Source organism: Oenanthe melanoleuca, chromosome Z (genome assembly GCF_029582105.1).
Source record: "Oenanthe melanoleuca isolate GR-GAL-2019-014 chromosome Z, OMel1.0, whole genome shotgun sequence".
Classification (NCBI taxonomy): Eukaryota; Metazoa; Chordata; class Aves; order Passeriformes; family Muscicapidae; genus Oenanthe; species Oenanthe melanoleuca.
Genome location: NC_079362.1, coordinates 70,188,467 through 70,205,913, shown reverse-complemented (window position 1 = coordinate 70,205,913; position 17,447 = coordinate 70,188,467). Strand labels below are relative to the sequence as shown.

Sequence of the window (17,447 nt, the reverse complement as noted above, 5' to 3'; positions counted from 1 at the left end):
TCCCTGGCTTAATTTAGAAACACATTTAACGGATCCAACCTGAAAAACCTCCCATGAATCTAGTTTGAACTGATAAAGAATCCAGTGTGGCAGAGGGTGGGGACAGGGGTAGAGAGAAAGAGTCCCAAATTCATAAGAGAGATCCAGGACCAGCCTGAGGATCCAGCCCTCTCACCTACTTCACTATGAAGTTGTTGCATCCCTGACATTTATTCCTTGTTAATGAGAAGGCACCCACTCCTCCCACCACACAACTTGCTGCCAGCCCCTTCTTGCTCCATTTCATGCCCAATCAATATTATTTGACAACATACAGGTCAGCAATGATGGCAGTTATATCAGCAGCATGGAAATTACAAAAGAAACCATTGTTCGTCTTGAAATTAAGGGCTACTGGGATCAATAGAACATTTGAAAATTGATATCGACCACTCTGTGTTTGTATCTTTGTATATGTGTGTGTGTATTTGCATGTTTATGTACAGGAAGAATTTTGGGGGTTAACTCCTCTTTCAGCTACACAATTTCTGTTTCTTTTTGACAAAGCAAATGAAATCACCCTAAAAATTATACACATCTGAATCATTTCTGGATCAATTGAAAAGAGAACAATATTGACAACTCATAATTGGATTTCCCCACTTATAATGGTAACAGCCACTGTTTTGTGATTATTTTCCAGGGCTTGTGTGTTGGTTTATTGTTTTTGAGGTTTGCTCTGGGTTTAGTTTTATTTATTTAAAGGTTTCTATTGAAGTCATATCAAGGAGAGGGGAGGAATAATGTCTGCAAATGCCATTTGGATCAAACAAGCCAAGAATAGTAATAGTCATTGTTTGGCATGTTTGAAAGCTATTGTGTGACAAATAGATTTGGAGTCATCATTTGTTTAAAAAGGCAGTAAATGAAACTTTATGAGATGAGGACAGAGTAACAACACAAAATTACCCATCCAGAACTCCTGATGGTGATCAGTAAAATGAAATAGATTAACTGTTTGTTTTTCCCCCCTCTAAGACACCAAGAAAATAAGATGCAATCAAAAATATTTGTTATCCTTGACCTACAGTGAACCAAAAAATTGCATAGTAGTGGCTCATGACAGCAGAGTTTGATAGGTAATGACTAGATAACTAGAAGCAGATGAGAATATAACAAAAGGCCAACCAAGTATTGTTACAGTCAGAACAACAAGGCTTTTTGATGAGGAAAATGATGCTGGTATGAAGTATGACAGTTGTCTCCTGGTATATGCTCAGCCCATGCTTCATGATCTTCTCACTACCCGAATAGACAGGGAAATATTTTTCTCTTCAACTTTTTCTCCACCTGTATTTAATGAATAATTTAGTTTGTTCACCTTCTCTGAACTTCATCTACAAATCACATGTGAGAGCATTTGTATAAAACCTGAGAATGGTGCTGAAGTACCTCTTGATTTGTTACTTTTATGAGACAGGTGTCACACCCAGTGCCAGACCTGGAGACAGGAACATTTCCTAGAAAGGTTACCTGACACAAAACAGTCCTACTTTCTTTTCTTTTCTTTTCTTTTCTTTTTTCTTTTCTTCTTTTCTTTTTTCTTTTCTTTTCTTTTCTTTTTTTCTTTTCTTTTTTTCTTTTCTTTTTTTTTTTCTTTTCTTTTTTTTCTTTTCTTTTCTTTTTTTCTTTCTTTTCTTTTCTTTCTTTCTTTCTTTTCTTTTCTTTCTTTTCTTTTCTTTTCTTTTCTTTTCTTTTCTTTTTTTCTTTTCTTCTTTTCTTTTCTTTTCTTTTCTTTTCTTTTCTTTTCTTTCTTTTCTTCTTTTTCTTTTTTTTTTTTTCTTTTCTTTTCTTTTTTTTCTCTTTTTTAATGCTACTTGTCTTCACTGGAATTTTGGCTAATTAGAGGAGGAGTACAGAATGAGAGGTGAGTTGTATAATTCTGAGTTATGAAGTTTTACACAGACAGTGCTTTCAGGGCTGTGCCAAATATTGCACTGTGCTCTGCAAAGGATGTTGAGACAGCCTTTAAAGAGGAGATTGTGGCAAGTCAAGGTGTTTTCCCTCATCTTTCCATAGTCCATGATTTTTAAATTTCTCTGCTTTGTTTGTATACATTTTGACTGCATGAAATTTCTAGAAGTCAGTGATTTTTTTCCTGGAAATTCCACAAATGCCGTATTCTAACTTCAATTTCAAGTTGAAATTGACCCCTCCCTCCAACCCCCCACAAAAAGCCAAATAAAAAAACAAACCAAACCAAAAAACCAAATTAACCAAACCCCAAAACAAAATAAACAAACAAAAACAAACATCAAAAAACCTCAAGCCACACAACAACAACAACAAAAAAAAGGTGCAACCAACTAACCAAAGAAAATCCACATTCTATCATTATTGCTCAAACAATTGATCTCTTATACCTGACTTATGAGAAAAGTGTCTACTTATGTCTTAATTACCAAGACAATTCTTCACACAGATGTTGTAAATATTGTTATTTATTGATTATGTAGCATGTGTCACCAGGCTAGAAGCACTTTCCCCTGAATTATAAACTACTTGGCCAAATTTTGATTTCTCTTACACCTTGATGGGTCCCCAGATACCCAGATGGAAGATACTATAAAGAGAGTGCTAATTTTGAAGAATATTCGTTTGAACATTGACAGACAGCAAGAAGACTTTTTCCAGGCCGTGGGCCAAACTGTGCTATGAAACTCACTGCTCCAACTCTAGTATAACTCCTCTGAGTCATCAGCATTCTCAGTATTTCAAGTCTCAAGTTTTTCCCTGCAGGTCTATCTGCTTCTTAGCCTAATGAATCCTTTTCTAGCTTTTCTTTGCCTCTCCTGGTAATCCTTATCCTTTCCCTTCATGTTAAAATCAAACCACACAAAGTATTCTTTAATATGAACAAATATCCGTTTCCCTCAAATTATATCCTCAACTAATTATATAATCATAATAATTTCAGTTCACCAAAGTTGCTTTAATTGTCCTAATTTATGCCAATGAGAAATCTTGTGCATAAATATTTTAAAATATTGAAAACATATTGTGCTGAAAACCTGTGAAATGATCTTTCAGTAGTCTGCTTCAAATGTATTGTATTTTGACATTCTTCATTCTGCAATTCACAATTTGGATCTTTTTCTACTCCTATGTGGTTTTTTTCTACAAAACAACCCTTTTCCTCTTGAAGCTACATATTGATTCTAAAATTTCTCCTGAAAGCCATGTCTGCAGTCCTAAAGTCTGCCTTTTAGTTAAATTGTGACTGAAATAGGAAGATGCATCAGTCTTGGATATCTGAAATAGGTTCCAATGAAAGCTTAAGTAGCTGCAGGAATTAAAAAAATCTTTCTTTTTTTTTTTTTTTTTTTTTTTTTTTTTTTTTTTTTCTTTTCTTCTTTTTTTGGGTTTTTTTGGTTTTTAATTTTTTTAATTTTTTTTTTATTTTTTCTTTTTTTTTTTTTTCTTCCAAGACAAAAGGAAATCAAGGAAACTTAATCTGCATCCTGGACTATGAGGCCACAAGCTTTAGCCTTTCAAAGTCTAACACTAAACCTGGTTCTCCTGGTGTGATTTAGGAATAAATATGTCTAACATTTACAGAAAATGTCAGTCTCTAGCCTCCTATTTCAGACCTCCTGGTTGTCAGAGAAAAAAAAAAAGCTCTTCTCTTTTGTGGCCTCTGTTTGGAGCATACAGTGGTGGCAGGGATTTTTCCAGATGGGAGATCAGTTGAGAACTGATATCCACATTATCACCCAGCTGGGCCAGATGGGTTAAAAAATCCCACATCTAGGGCCTTCAGTGACATACAGCAAGGAAATACTGTCTTTTGGATTTGTAATTGTAACTTCTGACAGAGACATTTCCCTGCTATATCCTGAAGAAATGTACTTTCCCTAATAGGAAATATAACCAACTTACATAAATTTCTTATATATTACTTATGGATTTTAATGTCAGTAAAAATTAGTGTCATATTAATGTTCCCTATGACACATTTCATTTAATATTGTATCCCAAACATTGAGTTGGAAAGGCCTAATCACCATAAAAATTTTACCTAAATGACATCTGGAAAAATAAAAAAAGAAGATTGAGCCAGGTAATGGAGGCAGAATAGGATTGATTTTTTTTTTTTGTAGGTTGTTCTTTTTTATTACTATAATTTTATTTTATTTTAGCTCACTGAATTCAAGCTATGGATGAATAATGAAACATAATACAACTTCCAAATAATAACAATAATGATAAAAATAAAAACTATGTGGGAGAAGTGGAGAACAAAACTGTTCAGTAGAAATGAACGAGCAGCAGATTGGAAGTATGAACAAACCTGTCCAATGTCATAGCATGCCAAATTCGTGAAGATGACAGATGGCAGAATTTTCTTTTACTGCACTCTACAGAAATACACAATAAAGCAAAGTGCACCTCCTTTTCCTCCATCCTCTAGCAGGTCATTATTAGATTTCTTGAGATGTAATACTCGTCCTCCCTTGTTTTTCCATGACTTATTTTATTTTAGCATCATTTACCTTATTTTTTGCATTTCTTTTTTCCCATCTTTTAATGTCAGAATAGCAATGTTTTGTTTCTGTTCCATGTGATTAGAGCCTTTTATTTTATATTTTAAAATAATTAAAAAAAAAAAAAAAAAAAAAAGTTAGCTTTTACATGAAAATTTTCCTCAAAATTGTGAATGTTAACATCTAAGAGGAAATTAATATGGCATTTTCATATTTCAGAGGCTGCAGATCCTCTTTGGCAATAACTACCCTTGGGACATCCCTACATTGCCAATCTTTTATTATCTTTCCTCTCAGATGTTATTACTCGTATGCATTTAATAAAACTCACTTGTGTGGTGATGCTGTTTCTCTCGCCATCACAGAGCTCCCCTGAAGGGACAGACAGGGAATGGCTACCTTAATGAGCAAAATACTTCCTGCAACATTCACAGTCACTGGAAGATGATTCCTGATACTACTAAACAGAGCAGCTCCAGATATGGGTTTGGATTATGACATTTATCAACCTCCAAAGTTACTCTTTGGCATGCAAACAGTACAAGTTAGAGACTGTTCTTATTCATCAGTGAAAGTCATGTTTTAAAAGCTAAGAAATTGTTGCAATGTGGATGAGAGCCATTTCATGACATTCAGTCATCAAGGAGTGGACCAAAACCTCTTTATCTATGCCTAATGTATTAAGAACAGTTCTGGAGTACCTCCACCTTGAAAACCATGGGATATACCCACAAACACACTAAGGTGAGACCAGAGAATGAGGGAACAGTTGCATGCATGTTTAGAACCAGTTTAGAACCAGTTTGTATTCTCCTTTGACATGACTAAGTGAAGAACACATTTTAATTTTGCTTTCCCTGCTCCTTCCCAATTTTGCCTATTTCTTGCCTTCAAACAGTAGGATTTTTAGCTCAGGGACTATTTTTCACTCTGTTTATGACTCATTTTTAGCATAAAATATCATACCTCTGTCATAGTTAAAAAAGCAATGACAATTGTTGTTAACCTACAGATCTTGATCTTGAACTCTCATTAACAAAACAATGCAATTATTAATGCTAATAAAACGATCCTTCTGAAGATTTTTATGGAAAAGCCTACATTAATGCTCATCTTCTGCTTCTTTGTCTTCTTTAGTAAGAAAACACCATCCTCCTCAAAAACATTTGCTATATTTTATTAAACGACTAATTTTAAGAGCTTTATAACTCCTTCTAATAACAAAATAGCTCTTCAAGATGGATTGCTGCCTCTTTCTTTCTGTGAAATAGCAAGAGTCTGACAAAAATTCAGAGAAAAAAAGGGGTAGAGAGCACCTTCTCTGAAGGATTTCCAAGAAAACAATCCTGCTAAACTAGTTTTGGGAGAATGAATGAAGCATAATGGTACAGCAAACACATTAAAAGTTGGCACAAAAAGAGAGATATTTTTTATTGTTTGTTTCTCTCCTTCTTGTGTCATCCGTGGCCTGTCCGGAGGCAAAGAGACTGACACTTGTAATATCCTCCCTCTCCCGTCGTCTGTCAGCTGGGAAATAATGAAGGGAATTGAGCTTGTTTCAGCAGAGATCAAGATTTCTAATGGGAAACTGGTGATGGAGATTGTCTGAGTGCTTGTGCCCTGAGCATGGATGAGTTAGTCAATGTCAAAACATAAACCATCACTCAGGGAATGTGGATAAGCTTGTTTGGCTCCACAGCTGCTTGCTGCGTTGGGAAAACTCCATTATGTGCTTTGCTTTTCTAATTGTTATTTATTTTTAAAGGCAGCACTTTCTTTTGTAAATGTGCAGTCAGAACAAAAACATCCTGCTAGGTACAGAAGTCTTTGTTAGCATTTTGAACATGTGAGAGAGATGGGTTATACAGGAGTCCCATATGGAGGTTTTTTTTTCCTTTTCTGCATATTATTTGTGCAATATTAGTTGTTTTTGTTAACACAAGTTGTGGGCAGCTGGAGGTTTGCTATTAGCTATGAAAAATGGATGGATTAGGCTAACACTAAAAAGTTAGAAATTCCACACGAAATAACCATGATGACACATTATTTCTCTTTCCCTTAGCTGCTTTTTCTGCTGAGACTAAAGGCTCTTTGGAACTGGAATTGCTTCTTTCTTCAGGTTTCCACAGTGTCATCTGGTAAGACTTTAATCTGGCCTGAATTCTCCGAATTCTGGTGTAATACGTGTAAGTACATGGTTTGCAATACTTCACTGGTCATTACTGAGAATAAGAGATAGACAATCTTCTCTTGCAAATGGTTTAGAATAGTTGATCTTGCCTTGGGGAAAGAACTACGTGGATTACACACCCTCTTAAGATCCTTTGCAATGCTGTTTTTCTGTGATTGCATCTAATACATACTTCACTGCCACTAAGGCCTTTGAAATCTAAAACAGTTCTCCTCCTTTAACATAAAGAGAAGTGGGAGTAACCCCACCTGAAAAACAAAACAAGTAAATATTTCTGAATTAGTTTAATAATTAAATATATTTTTTAAAGTTCCTGAGTCAGATTTTCCAACTGTACATCTATTGTTCTTTATTCTATTGAGTGTGTTTCAAATATAAAATTCACTTGCTGTGAGCTTGGGTAGGATGGCATCTGTCAGAAAAGGGAAGCATGCGCATTTTTGAAGGGAGAAGCAATACCTGAAAGCTTCTGTGGCCATAGCTGCAAAGGTGATTCTGTCTGTGTTTTGTCACTGGTTTCTTCATGTACTTTGCTCAGGGATACTGCAGGTGGCATTTCTCCAGCTTTAGACCAAGTTGAAGACACACTATTTGATTTACAACTACCTTTTATTTTCCAGTTCTGTGTGAGGAGTAGTGCATTTTCTTTTAAATAATCTAATCAGAATTATGCAGTGATGAACAAATATCTGCCTAACAAATAGAAGGGAGAATTAGAAGACTAAATACAAAAGTTAAAAGTTTTTAGATCTGCTTAAGCTGTTTCACCACCGAGCAGAGCCTGGTTCACCCTCAGACATCTCCCTGCAGATATTGACAGACAATGGTGAGGTCTCCTCTCAGTTCTCTCTTCTCCAGGATGGACAAGCACATCTGCCTCATTCTTTCCTCATAAGGGGGTGCTCCAGGCCCATAACCATCCTCATAGCCCTCCTTTGGACCTGCCCCAGGAGCTGCACATCTCTCTTGTCCTGAGAAGCCCAGAACTGGACACAGCACTCCAAGGCCACACTACAATCTATCCATAACAATAAACATCTTTGCCGCAAGTTCAAAATGTGAAACTTTCTTTTTGACTAGGACAGTGCAGAGCTGGTCAGACTGTGTGATGACCTTTTGCCACGCTGGGTCATTACTCTGAGCTGTTTGGTGTCTGAACTTGGTCTCTCCGACTGGCTTGGGAGCTCTGATCCTGCATCAGCAGATAAAGCATCTCTCGTATCTTCACTTTAGCTCAGAAGGCTTGCATAACACTGCACACTATGAGCTATGGTTAAAAATTCAGAACACCTTCCTCTTCGTGACCAGGCATTTCTCTGTCCTTCAGAACAGATAAAGGTCATACACAGAAATTTAAAGTGCAGCTCGTGAAATTATCATATGTTAATCGACCTCTTCAGATAGTGATCTGTACTCTGGATTATTACAAAATCTTGGACACTTTTTTTTTTTTTTTTCTTTTTATCAGCACCCCCCAGTGGGATTTTTTGAGTAAGAAGTCCAGCAATGTATGAGGCCCTTATTTATTGTCCATGTCCATTTAGCAGATTTTCTTGCTAACTACAATTCCTCATTCTCAGGGGCTTCTCACAGTGCAGAGGTCTCAAAGTTCAACGAAAGCCTCTGCAGGATAAGGCTTACATGCTCTTCTGTGCTTTTTGAATTGCTGAAAACTCTCTCATCCTTCATCTAATAATAAATAATTGCAAAAATTAGTATTATTAATAATGCAGAATCTCAGAGGGCATAAGCACTTGTAAAACAGAGCATCCGAAAGATTTCTGTGAGCACAGAAATGCCCCCCCAAGGAAATAAAGCAATCAGAGGGAAATATCTTGAAAACAATGTAACTTTGGGAGAAATGTGTTGTTTCTAATATGCTTTGGTTCTCTATGGAACCACAGAAAAAAAACCCCATTAATTATTATAATTGTTGATTATTTGTTAGGCACTAAAAATAAAGTCAGGGTAATGAATGACTTTTAATTTTCAAGGCTTTAGGATACTTAAGGAAAAAGACTTTGGTGGATTTCAGTCAGTCTCACACTGGAGAGGTCACAGAGCACAAACACAGAATAGTGAACACTTCTTTTCACAGTGCTATCTATAAACTGTAGGCCAAATAAAACTGAGCAATTAATTTTCTCTTTTTGTTGCCTGCCAGGAATACTTCATCATGGAACTCATTCTGTCCAGAATATCAGTGTCCAGACTATTTTGAGCGTCTGAATATAATTGGTAAGCTTTGGGTATCTATTCCATGAATAGACCTATTTCATCCAATAAAAACAGGTACAAAATTTTACTTTCAAGGTCAAACCAAAAACTTTTGGAACACATCCCAGAAGAAAACTGCCAGAGGTTACCAGGAATTTCATGTTCATATGGTTTCACAGGCCTTTCCAGTGGTCAGAGCCCTTCACTACTGTTTGTAAGACAGAACAAAACTTATCCCAAAGGAAAAAGATCATTTAAGGCCTGAATAGATTTAACAGAGAGGCTACAAGATCTCCAAGGATTACCACAGATTACCTCTAGTCTTATGAAGACATGGAGAGACAGACAGAGGCCCTGAGAATGTCTTGGAGCAAATGAATCTTTTTGTTATATAATTCAATTTCCTTGTGCAATTCTTGAATTGTCTCCCAAACACTTCTGAACAACACAAGAAAAGGATTTTCATACACAAATGTGAATTTTCTGTCCAGTGATGAGCAGTACTCTTTAGTACCCCAGCCTCTTCATTCTTGATCTCCTGCTACATCCATGTATCCTAACCCCATGCTGCTTCTTCCTTCCTCTGATCTCATAGAAAGAGATTTTTTTAACAGTAGAAACTCCTGCTTTCAGCTGGAAAAGTGGCAACACTGGGGCTGATTGTCAGCCTTTCTGGGCTGGTGAGGTTTTTATGAAATTAGACATATTTGTCTTGATGTTTAGTAGAGAGCATGAAATTCAAATCTCTGTGTTTGGCATTCCGCAGGCCAGCGCTTTAATATTCAATGACATAACTTCATTGCGGTTTTGACAACACTATATAGGAGTTGTGCTTACCATTGAAAATTAAAGCCACTGAAAGAGTTGACAACAGCAGAATTGTGAATGCTTCCAGGCTCCTGAAGTGATTGTTATTCCAGTTTGTCTAGAAGTGCTTATTGTGTTTGTAATACCGTCAGTTCCACTTAAGGGCTACTTGAAGTCAATGCAATACGGGTAAGTATTACAGAAATCTTTCTTTCCTCCTGAACATTTATACCTTTGTGGCTCATCTGCATTTTCATTTGCCCATATGTTTATTGATTAGATTTTTGCTTAGAATCTTATCCAGGGTTAATGTTTATATCTGTCTATCCTACACCTACAAAGATTCTTATCTGTTCCTTGTGCCCATCATATTTTACCGCCTCAGAATCACTCACAGGCTTTAATCCTCAGCTCTGAGGGAGGGAAGGGCTGTCTGTGTTTCAGAAATTGGAGATTTGTATGCAAGCCCACGAATTATGAAAACTCTATCTTAATTTCCTGTACATGTTAGTTACACAGATTGATCTTGCTATGTTTTCTGCAGTGAAAAGGGATTGTGTACTGAGCATCCAAACTCAGTTCAAAAAACAATAGCAGTTGAAAACATTATAAAAATCAACTTCCAAATTGTAATAAATTCAAAGCAATGAAGCTATAGAGCTGCAAAATTGATATGCATAAAAGCCAGGGAATTAAGAATTTTGCTTTTCTCAGTGACTTTTACATGCACCTCACAAAATTGTTTGCTCAGGTTTACTGTGCTGATCTTATTTCTTCATATTGTACATTGTAAGATCTCTACACTGATATGTAGAACCAAGCTTACATTTATTCTTAACCAATTTGAGGCATGGGAAGCTCCTCACCTCATTTTCATCTTACCTTGCAATTCAATGCAAAGATTTGCTGACAGAACTTATTTCTTAAGAGTGTCAATTAAGACACAACCCATAATCCTCTGAGTCTTACAAACCCAAATCTTTCTTAGAAATTAATCTGAAATATAATTTTCTTATTTTCATTAGCTCTTCTCCCTGCATGCCTGGAGACCCTGAGTGGCAATGGTCAAATGCCATAGAAATGACATATCCATATCCTTATCATTGGGAAAGCTGGAGCTTCCAATTGGTTTGACAGCCTTGATGGCTTGTGCAGACTCTTGCTCCTGATTTTGAATTTTACAGTTCCACCAGCCTAATTTAAATACTTTAAAAATTCAGTCAAGATTTTTATTTCCGTTAGCACAATATGTAGTCTGACTGATTTTGTTGCAATTATATTAACATTCAAGCAGTGGAATAAAGTAAATATGCAATGAATATCCATATTAATGGATTAAAATTATCAGTACCCACAAAATTTGTGAAGCACATTGAAATAAATATATATGAACTAAATTCTTCTTATACATTCAGTATCACAGAAGTATAGAAACTTTCAGTTCACAAAATGCAGGTATTACATCTGAAAATTGCTTTTTATTATTTATTGAATTAAAAAAGAATTAGCTTTCCTTTTCCTGATCCTCATACTACAAGGCTGGGAGATCCATGCTATGCACATAAATTAAAGTTAAATTTTAAAAAGTAACTTTTTTTTTGGCCAGGAATGTTCTTTCCCTTCCCATCCCACATTTATTCATTGTCAACCTTGTGCCAACAATGCCTTTTAACCTAATAGTTTCTTCTTCCTCCCTGACGGTATTTCCCTTTCTCCTCACCCGCAGACATTCTAAAAAGCATCCACATTTCTTACCATCCTTTAACATGATGTCAGTGTTGATCATATACTTATGCAAGTTTTGGGATGGACTTCATATCACTAGTGGTTTAATCTGTGATGATATCAATGGAAGGACTATAAAGAGAAATAGACAATAGACAATAGATTCAACAGAGATTGACAAAATTGTCCAAAATAGGACCTGCAGATCACTGCATAAATCCCTCTCCTGAGTCCTGAGAGAGCCTGGGTGAGCCATCTTAGATATAGCATTTAAGAGTGAAGAGTTAAGGGAAAATCTGCCCTGTTTTCCCTGCAGGCCAGGGGTGATCATGAATCCTTTCCTATGCTTTGGAATTATTTGGATGATCCACGTGAACAAAAGCAGATATTGCATAACAGAGGAACACAAGGCCCATTCTGCTGGCTCAGAATGGGAGCTAATGGATTCAGTGTCCTGTCTCCATGAAAAGAGACCTGCCTAACACAAAGAAGAATCACAGGCATCAACAACAGACAGAAAATAATTGTGAATAAAAAAGACACACAAACAAATAAACAAACATCCAAATTCAAAAAAGCTGTTATGGGTTACTGAATAACCTGTCCCCAGGAAAATTATTTCTTAAGGTCTGAAGGAGGGTAGTTAAATGCTTATTATAATTCTTCGTATTCCTGTTAGTTGAGTATCTGTCAGCCTTTGAGTTATGATATCTTCTAGGAGAAACAGGCTATCCAGCTCATGGCCTTAATATTTCTAATTTTATTTTTTACTTCTGGTCCTCTTACTCTTTTGCTTAAGAAGCCACTATCTTGTTACCTGCTGCACATGATCTCCATGCCAAGATTTTGTTTTCCCAAACATTGAATTATTTCTGCACAAGTACAGCATCTGAAATGGTCTTCAGGCATGAAAATACTTGCAATTCTCCAGCCACAGATAACTCAAATAATGAGATTTGAAAACATTTTATGGACAAAAAAATAAACCTTAAACTATTCAGCTCAGAAAGTGAGACGTGTTTCAGCCTAGAGAAACTTGTCCCATGCCAAAAGTTTTTTTAAACTTTTAAAGGTGCTAAGGCTACGCTGTAAGGGTCTTAGCTGAAGTTTAACCAGACAATACTCTCATGAGAGGCACTGGAACTCTGCAGCAAATGATCAAGTTCAGAGCAGCTGAACGTTTCTAGCCTTACTACTCATGAATGTCCCTCTGCAGACTTCAAAAGCCTGGAAGTCTCAGAAACCTTGTGTTTTCAATCAATTTCTTTCCAAAAACATTTTAACAGAAATTGGACACTATTTTCCCTTGCTGGTGTTAAGAGTTGCTCACACAGCTTTCACTTTCTTCTTTGCTGTCAATCTCTTCCCAGTGGTTCTATTGAATTATTTTAAATCCTCCTGATAAAAGGCTATGAAAACTCACTCCACAGGTTGGTTGTTGTTTATTTCTTTTCCTTTTGTTCAGAGACATAAAGTGGTTCTAGTATAGAAAAGGAATCAGGCTCCCACCTGGACTGCTGGGTCAAATTCTGGGCTCCCCAAAGCACAGACATGGATATAGCAGAGCATGTCCAGCAAAGGGCTATAATGATCATCAGGTACATGGAACATTTTGCATATGAAGAGAAGCTGAGAGGGCTGGAGCTGTTCATCCTAGAAGAAAGAAGGCTTAAGGGGATCTTATATCAATCTGCATAAATGCTTCAGGAGAGACAGTAAAGAAGTTGGTAAGCAGGACAAGAGGCAGTGGGCACAAATGAAAACACAGGAAAATCTATTCAAACAAACATGAGAACAACCTTTCTAACTGCAAGGGTGGTCAAACTCTGCAACGTCATCCAGAGAGATTAAAGAATCTCCATTATTGAAAATACTGAAATCACAAATGACCATGGTCCTGAGTAATCTGTTTAAGGGGAACCTAATCAGCTGGGGGTAAGACAAGAGGAGCTTCGGAGGCACCTCCTATTCTCACCTTTCTATGACTTTATGATTGCTCACTGCTGTGAACACCTAACACATGCAGAGAAGAAATAAGTTTCAGTCTGCTTTTCTTTCCTGGCACCATGCTATTATTCCCTCTGAACAGCTGCTTCTGTCCTTAGATATCCACCTCTGTGCCCATACTGTTCAGAAATATGCCGACCCCCAGGTGTCAAATCCTAACTGGTTAACTTTTTTGTATCTGACTTTTCTCATAGTTTTTCTTTCTCAAAATCATAGTGTCAACACATCTTTCCTATTTTTTTTCATAAATTCTTTAAGTCAACTTTCAATCCCACTAATGCTATCAGCATTTCAGTCTTAGTACTTTTGTATAACTTGATCCTATCTGTTACCTTTAATCCTGTGAGTAATTTTTTCAGCATTAATGATTTCTTCTCATTAGTCCACATAATGTGTGCAAGATTTGGCACAATTAAAAAAATCAGAAATTAATCCAGAATGGTTCAGAGAAGTCCTATGAATGAGCAGGGTGTATTTCATGAGTAAAGTCTAAGTAAATGCTTAGTGAATATGAGAAGTCATCCAGGAATACCTGAGCAGTCTTATGGTTTCAGACTGTTCTCACAGGAGCTACTTGTCATGAATTCTAGTCAGCAAGATTGCACTTGTATTTCATGTTGGTACATGCATGGTGCTTATCGAAGAAAAAGATCGCTTTTCTGACACCAATCTCCAAGGCTTTGGTTTCCTGTCCAAACACTGACATGTTGACAGATATAAAGCTCCCCATTTCTCTGGCAATATTGTTCTGATCATGATGGTTTTGACGAAATTCCATTTTTATCCCCAATCCATTTTATTTTTTATCATGACGATCGCTTCCTAGTTTCCCTCAGATTACTTAGTAGCTCAGCATCAATAGACAGTGGTACTAAAGGGAATACACTTTAGTGCTTGTACAAAGACCATCCATCATGGAGAGATGGATTTGGGTATTTTTAGAGGATTCTCCTCCATGGTTGGCTGAGTGCTGTTCTGCTGCTGTCTAACATGGGGGGGATTATAGGTGTCTCTCTGTTGTACCTGCTGCTTTCATATTGCAAAGCAGGGGTGTTATTAATAGTGATTGTTTTCAGCTGGAGCTTTTAAAGCTTGTAATACCAAGACGTAGGATTGAAAGTTATTAAATGAACTGCCAGTGCTGCAGCAGAGATGATAGTGTCTAGCTCTGGGCACTTTATTCCTCAGTTTCTTCCTTTTTCCTGGGTAAGCAGACTTTACGCTGAATGCTTTTTCACAATAGTGCTCTCCTTTAGCAGACTGCTTTCTATACATAGTTTCCAAACAATGCTAATCTTTCTTTAATTCCTTTTTTTAACCTTTCCCCATCTTTTATTCTCTGACAAATTATACCCTTGGCATCAGGCTCTTCATCATCTTTCAGCTCACTCAGCCTTTCTTGCAGATAACAGCTTTCTGTGAGCATTTTCGCTCTGAACATCTTGCCTAGGATCATTATCTAAAGGTATTACTGTATCTAGAACTTCTTGTCCTTTACTTTCCTTTTCCTCACACAAAGAACTCAGTCCCAGGTTTTGCTGATGAACGTGGGAACAGAAATCTTCGCTTTATTTGTGCCATGATGGGCTCAGAGCTATTTGGAAATGAGGTCTTGGGATGATAAAAGATAGTGCTAAGAAAGTATCATCTCACCAATAGTTAAATTTAGGAATGCAAGGGAGAGAAAAGCACTGCAAGCCTGCCGTGTCCCTTAACACAATGCTGTGTGCAGTTCTACTTTTCCTCGTCTCTTACAGCAAATAAGAGAACTAGAGAAGATATAGAAAAAAGGCAACGAGAGAGATCACAGGTATGAAATAACATCTATCCATGAAACTGTGAGCCCTAAATAAAGAGATGACTGAGAGACGATATGATAAGGGTCTGTGAAAACAAGGTTTATGGGGTCCTTCAAAATACAAGCTAAGGCATGAAATGAAACTGGCAGATGGGAATTTAGAAATTAACAAAAGGAAACACTTCTTGGAACTCCTTGCCACGGGTTGTTGGGTATGCTAAAATTCTCAAGGCTTTGAAAAACCAATAGAATGAGTAAAAAATTTGTTATTATTCTCAAAGATATTGCCCTTGGAAAACAAACAAGAAATGTTTCTGAAACAAGAAATCCTTGGAGGATATTTAGGAAGAAACATCACTCCCCTCTTCTTGTGCAACATCTCTCACCCTATAGCTCTTCAGTGGAACTGGTCAGAACAAGATTTTTAAAACCGAATTCCATCAGAAATGTTTTAGTAGGACTATTCTCTGTGTGTACGTGTGTATATGCATGTATATCTCTGAAATGAAATACTGATTAATATTTTTGCTTCAAGTACCTTAGGTGAAACTTTGAGTAGTACATTTTCTGCTCAAACTTCTTAATGGAATATTTAAATTTAATATCTCAAAATACAGTTGAACAAAGAAAATTATCTTATGTCATATGGAATACATACATGCACAGATAATCAGAATTATATATATTTTTTTAAGTGTTGACAAACTCGAAACAAGTATCTTTATGTATTTTTCTAGGGGAGAATACTTTAAAAGTTTTTTTCAGATTTGTATTGATATTATATGGTACTGTTTCTCTGCAATGACATTTTGTACAGTAAAGAATTTACATTTGTTTCTGCATCAAAAAAATTATTATTACCATATAATCTTAGCAGGCAGAGATCATAAGGACCTCACATTATTAAAATATTCCATTTCTTTCCCAGGGTAGGATTATTATCTGCACTTACATTGTCTAGTGATTTTCTTCTATCTCTAGTTTTAAAAATCCAAGCAAATGAGTTTACTGGAAAAAAAATAACCCATAAAACTACTCAAACTACTTTTTATATAACTTTTTTTTCCTCCTTTGAAAATGCCATTTAAGCAAAACCAAAATGTTTCTGGGATATGCTAGTTTTGATAAAATTCTCCACGGAAACTTTTTTGAACAGTTCCAGGTGGTAGTGATAGCTGTGTTTGCTGTGCTTTTGACATTTCCTTTTGCAAATATTCTCTTTTATATGAAATTCCAGACTACATTTTGTTCTAAATTAAAATTAAATGATATTTAAAAAAAAAAAAAAAAAAAAGTGTTTAAAAGTCAAAATCTTTCTGAAAATTCACTTTCAGGTAAGTTCTATGTATCACCTAAAGAACAAAGTACATTTACTAAGGCTTCCCTTTTCCTTTATGATGAACCATGATGAGAAAATGAGCTTCTCAGCTGTTACAAGTATGGGTAGCAACTCCACCCATGAAAAGTCCTTTGCAAAAGGTTCCATTCTCTTTATCATTTCCAACTCTGTAAAGATGCCAAATCCTTTCCTATTTGTATTTATTAGTTTTGTTGTTACTCTTTCTAAGTTAGTCTGTCCCAGCTTTGCCTCTGATACAGTTTGCCATGGCTTGGACCAGGTTTGCTGTAACTGATGAGCCAGACCAGAGCCCAGTTTGCTCAAACAGGTTCTCAGACAGCAATCACGCATCTGTTTGACCTCTGAGCCTTGAATATAAATGTTCATGTACTCAAGGGAGACCATGAAAAAAAACCCAACCAGGGTGTCACCAAAAACTGGGAAATAAACTCTCCTAACAATTTGCTAGGTTAGAGAGACAAAATTACTTCATTAGCAGCATTGGATTCATGCAGAATTCTCATCAAAGCATGCATGACCAGTAACCTAAGAGACCAGGTTATGTTCCTGAAATTAATACATATTCAGCACATTTTCTGAATACATTCATATATGCTAATGATTTCAGTAGACTTATTTGGATATGGTTCCAATCTTCTGATTAATCTTTTTCTCCTTGAGAGTATTTCAAATAGGAGGTCAGGTCATAATGTACTTCCCTTGTTGTTCTTTGTTCTGACACACAATCCTTGTTCTCAAAACTAAGACATCTACTAGTACATGTTAGTCACTGATAAAAGTAAACAAGGAAGCATTAGCAGGCACAAGACCTATTAGTCA

The 17,447-nt window shown here is 36.3% G+C and overlaps 1 long non-coding RNA gene across 3 annotated transcripts; it reads left to right on the top strand.

Moving 5' to 3' along the window:
* The first annotated feature begins 4,133 nt into the window (after positions 1-4,133).
* On the top strand, positions 4,134-12,885 carry LOC130265385 (uncharacterized). Of its 3 annotated transcripts, XR_008842597.1 has the most exons (6): positions 4,134-4,453; positions 4,889-5,267; positions 6,586-6,661; positions 8,879-8,952; positions 9,698-9,927; positions 11,780-12,885. It is a non-coding gene; the product is annotated as an uncharacterized LOC130265385 (long non-coding RNA). The 3 variants fall into 3 exon arrangements; XR_008842595.1 differs by having other exon boundaries at positions 4,134-5,267; XR_008842596.1 differs by having other exon boundaries at positions 4,134-5,267; positions 6,586-6,709.
* The last annotated feature ends 4,562 nt before the right edge of the window (positions 12,886-17,447 follow it).